The sequence below is a fragment of the Alnus glutinosa genome, chromosome 5 (genome assembly GCF_958979055.1).
Source record: "Alnus glutinosa chromosome 5, dhAlnGlut1.1, whole genome shotgun sequence".
Taxonomy (NCBI): domain Eukaryota; kingdom Viridiplantae; phylum Streptophyta; class Magnoliopsida; order Fagales; family Betulaceae; genus Alnus; species Alnus glutinosa.
This window is the reverse complement of record NC_084890.1, coordinates 19031794-19037143: the sequence shown is the minus strand read 5'-3', so window position 1 is coordinate 19037143 and position 5350 is coordinate 19031794. Positions and strand designations below refer to the sequence as shown.

Sequence of the window (5350 nt, the reverse complement as noted above, 5' to 3'; positions counted from 1 at the left end):
CTTCAAAACCTGATTCATTTTTTCTAGTAGCACAAGTTTATTCCTAGGTTTCTGAGAACGAATATGGAAACAATTGGGGCAAAAATGACCATTAACACCACAGTGGTGACATGTAGGTATAGAATGATTTACCCCTTTATCCTCACAAGTAAACTGAGTATGATTATGAGACATGCTAGGTTTAATGAACATAGTTCTATGCACAAACATAGCATGAGAAATAAAAGCTACTTTATCAATACTCAAATCAGTCATGGTAGAAGTCAAACAGAATATGTACGCCCCCAAACCGCTATGGGTTAGGTTCGTCACTTTTCTCTTTAAACTGCAAAGATTCGTAAGGTCTGCCAAATATCTTAACTAATATGCTGATTTAAATAAATAAAAATAATAATGGTTTCAAAATCTAAGAGTTTTTAATAAATGCGGAAACGGTCATTTAATTGTAAAAATACAATAACTGAAAATTTTGGGGTAATATAAATGAAATGTCCTAATGCATTCCTAGATCCCATCCCGGCCACCTACGTCTCTCTGTTCATAACCTGAAAACAAAAACAAAATAAGGGGTGAGCACAAAAACATGCTCAGTAAGGAATCCTCAACCATAAAACAGTTGAGTTAAATTCTTTTGAAAATCTTCAAACAATTGTCAAAAACTTCTTTTAAATATCTCCAAAACATTTGTCAAAAACTCCCTTTTATAAATCTCCAAACATTTGTCAAAAACTCCCTTTTTTATACACAAGATAATATATATATATATATATATTTGAAATAATCATTACTCATAGTATGCCCAATACACTATTACGCCCTGTGTACGTAGGGTTGCGCGGTCGTTGCTGTGACCTTGGGTGAGTAACGCGGTTTACCTGTGGCCACAGGCCCCACCCCCGTCAGCTAATTAATTGAAGTGCACTTAGACTGACATAGAGACAGATACCGCTGTCACTAAGCGAACCAGCGGGTGCGCTTCCATCTCGAGCTACGGTACCGAGCTAAATCTTGAAGGGTCTCGAATCTCTGCGGGTCTAGGGCCCAAATAATAGTCTCCTCCACACACGTGCCCTTTTCAAAAATATTTCTCCTTTATATATAACTCAAAGAGTTTTTCTCCCAAAACTTTCTCATTCTTTTCTTGTATAACTTCTCACAAAACTTTCTCATTCTTTACTAGTATATATAGGGCAATGTGTTGGAGGGTTTTTTTACTCAAAATCACGATTTCAAGAATATCATTTTTATACTCAAAACTTTCATATCAAAACCAACAAATCCTTTATATAAATAAAATAATTTGAAATACCGAATCAAAATAGTTAATCGAAATTTTGCAAATAAAGGAATAATTAAAATAATATAATAATTTGAGAAGGTGTAAAGGGTTCCCTTACTTGGATTTCCCTAATATCGGGATCGAGCTTAATCCTCTTTGTATATTTTCTTAGTATATCTCATTAAGAATTTTCACTAGAAAATCCAGTGAAAACGATGAGTTCGGTCTCGGAAATTCATCGGAAAAGTCACCGGAAAGTCGCCGGAAAAGTTACCGGAAAAGTCACCGGAGTGTCGCCGGAAAAGTCTGCCGGAGACGGGTCACCAGCGGGTCGGGTTTCCGGGTTCGGGTCACTGTTTGGACCGGGTCAGCTCATGGGTTATGGGCTCACTGAAATGGACCTGTCATGGCCCACTTGGATGCTACCATTGGATCTGGGTCCTATAGTCACAGTAAGGCCCGGATCCACTGCTTCTACTACTTGAAAGACTCTCGCAGCTTACTAAGACCAACATCACAGCAGATGTTCTCCAACACTAGTCCCAACTTCTTCATTATCGTCTTACAGAGCTATTAGTTAAGTACAGAGGGTGAATCGTTTGTAAGAGTTGCTCGGCGCTGCTCAGTAACGGAGTCACGGAGATCGCCGGGTTCCTGGATCAGGGTCACGGGTCTGCTGTTTTGGGAGAGAAAACAGGTACTTTATTTGCTGTTTATTGTACAGCAAAGGAGAAGAAATGCTGCTGGTTTTTAGGAGAGAAAACAGGTACTTAACTTGCTGTTTTTGTGCAGCAAAGGAGAAGAAATGCTGCTGGTTTTTAGGAGAGAAAACAGGTACTTAACTTGCTGTTTTTGTGCAGCAAAGGAGAAGAAATGCTGCTGGTTTTTAGGAGAGAAAACAGGTACTTAACTTGCTGTTTTTGTGCAGCAAAGGAGAACAAATGCTGCTGGTTCGTGCTACTGTAAATAAATAAAAAGGGAGAGCATTCCTGTGGTTTTGTCTTGCTGTCTTTTCTGCAAAAGAGGAAGAGATGGCTGTTTGCTGCAATGGACAAAACAGAAAAATAGAAGGAAAGAAAGTTGCAGAAAAATAACGCAGACCGGGAGAGTTTTGCAGAAAAATGGAGAAAGAATGAAGAAGGAAGTTGCTGTCCAGCTTTCTCCTTACTCAGTTTCTTCTCTCCATCTCACGGTCTCTCACTCTCTCGTTCAGTCTCCTTGTGTCTCTCTCGGTAAGAGAGAGTAAAGGGAAGGACGGAAGAGAAGGAGAACAGAGAAGAAAGAAGAAGGAAGGAGAGAGAGGTGCTGGTTTTCCTGCTGTAATCCGAATGGGGCTGCACCTCTTCTTATAGATGCATGGAACGGTGGAGATTGCTTGAAGCTGGAATGGATCTAATGGCTAGGAGTCATGCTAGGGCAGCAAGTGCTGTGGGTGGGAGAAGGTTCTAATGGAATACTCACCTACTCCATATTCGCAGCATAATTAGTCCATTAACCTTAGTTTAGTGTAAGTGCCATTTTAGTGGAATCTTAGCTATTGAGTGCCATCATTGATTCCCTTTCTAACTTGGGCAGTAACTGGGCAGTATTAATGTGTAAGGAGGCTGGGATGAGATGGCTGGCCTAACATGGGCTTGGCTGAGTTTTTATAGAAAAAGAAATGGGCCTACAAAATCTATATATCTGAATATTTCGTCCAATTCAGAGGTGTAATTTTTCACGGATGTTTTCGGGTATCAAATAGAGTCCAAAAATTATGAAATTTTGAGGGTAGCTAGAGGACTTCAAGATGAGCGTTCAGAATTTTGAATCGACCGAAACGGAGTTCGTTTGACCCTGTTTTCGTTATTCCAAAGTTTAAGGTCTGTTTTGAGTTTTTATCAAATGGTAACTATAAACGTTTCTACAAACAAAAATACACATTTATAAATAATCGTAGTTATTCTTTTTCCTTATTAAAAATGTTTTCAAATTAATTTAAACCATTATAATATATGTCTAAAAATCTGGGGCGTTACAGAATAACACTCAAGAATTTACTCTTCTCAGAGTGAACCAAGCTCTGATACCAATTGAAAAATTAAAATTGTCTTCTAATATAAACAAGTATGTGTGTGCACAAAGTGTTAACAAAAACAATATCAATGCGGAATTTAAAAACAACACAAGAATTTTGATTAAGAAGTGGAAATTCAATATGAGTAAAACAACTCCGAGGCAGCCAAACCCAGGATATCCACTATTTAGAAGACAAGACTAGTTACAAAGTAGTAGCACTCACATATCCCTGATGCAGTGGTCGTACCTTACACTCTAACGTGTAGCCTAACACGAATGCCTCCCAACCAAGTCTCCTACCTGAAGGGGTCTTCAATGGAATCCTTTACCTTATAGCCAACACCTAAGATAGACTTCAGATCAGCGCAGCAACAGTCTACACAACAATTGCTTCAGAGAGACTAACTCAGCACAATAATCTTACAATATAACTTTCTAAGCACTAAGGAATTCAATACTAAATTCTTGCAAGTCTCAAGCCTAGGGACCTCTATTTATAGGCTGCAAGTTCAAATGAGCGTCTGGCTTGATAAAACCTAGGCGTCATCCAGACGGTAGTCATAGGGCGTCCGGATGGACAACTGTACGATCGGCTTTCCAAAATTTCGCTGAAATTATTTCTTGATCTGAGTCGAGTTCGGACAATGGTGCCCTATCGTCCAAACGGTCGCACTTCCGTTGCACGCATTTGAACCAAAGGAATGGTCGTCCGGACGGTTGATCTGATGCACGCAATCTCCATATCTGATGCTCGCGCGTCCGGACCAGGAAGACTGGCGTCCGAAAATCTGGATTTTGAATGCGATACTTGCCTTATGAATGAGTGTGTCCGGACGGGAATCCACATCATCCGGACGATTGCAGCGATCTTTCCATATCTGTGTTTTGGAAGGAAATCCTGTAGCTGGTCGAAAATTGAGTGTCGTCTAGAAGTTTTGTAGAAACGTCCGGACGGATGCAAGATGGAGCAGTTAGAATCTTCTCGACACAGAGAAAGGTCCGGACTGAAAGTTCTCATCGTCTAGACGGATAATGCTTTGGACAATTGGGCATCCGGACGGTATATCACGTCGTCCGAACGGCTGCAGGGGATCCGATTTCTTTGACTTGTAGACTATGCAGAATCTTCTAGAAGCACTCTGAATAGCGGAATCCCTAGTTAAAAGCATCATTACAAAGAAGTGATTTTGTCCAACAGAATGTGGCGAATTACAAACTAACATACCATCCGTTCGCCGCCTAGGTAATTCAAGTCACACGTGAATTTGGAATCCTGTAGCCTATAAATAGAGGCCCCTAGGCATGTTGTTTGTAAGAATTTGGCAGTGAATTCCATAGTTCTTAGAGACTTTACTTTTAGAGTTATTGTACTAATACGCTTACTCTGAAGCCGTTGCCAAGTGCTGTTGCTGTGTTGAACTGAAGTCTATCTTAGGGGTTGACCCTAAGGTAAAGGATTCTATTGAGGACCCCATCAAGTAGGTGACTTGGTTGGGAGGCGTTCATGTTGGGTTACACGTCAGAGTGCTAGATACGATTGCTGCATCAGGTTTGTGAGTGTTACTGTCTATGTATTAGCTTTATCTTCTAAATAGTGGATATCCTGGGTTTGGCTGCCCCATAGTGGTTTTTCTCTTTTAATTGAGTTTTCACTTCGTCAACAAAATATCTGCCTATTTATTTTCCGCATTGTGATATTCTGTTGCAAACTATTGCACACACTTGTTAAATTAGAAGTCCTACATTTTTCACAAATCCTAGGCATGTGAATCCTCACTAACTAGGTGAGTCCATTCCTCCTCTGGGAGTGAATGTCTTCCTTCTTCCTGACCCATGCTTGCCTTCCTTTTGGTGGTTGTTGGCAGGACTTCATCTAATGATCCATCCACTGTCTCATGCTCTGCATCAAAATAGGCAGCTCCCTATAGAATTGATCATCCTCCACTTTCTGTGGCTTCTTCATGAAGTGCCTTGATTTGTTAGTGAAAAATTGAAATTGACTTCTCATAAAAT

The 5350-nt window shown here is 40.2% G+C and overlaps 1 long non-coding RNA gene across 1 annotated transcript; it reads right to left on the bottom strand.

Annotated features, from left to right (window-relative positions):
- Positions 1–338: 338 nt before the first annotated feature.
- Positions 339–2586, bottom strand: LOC133867812 (uncharacterized). The gene is made up of 2 exons (XR_009900195.1): positions 1398–2586; positions 339–545 (listed from the first exon to the last, which is right to left on the bottom strand). It is a non-coding gene; the product is annotated as an uncharacterized LOC133867812 (long non-coding RNA).
- Between the last annotated feature and the right edge of the window lie 2764 nt (positions 2587–5350).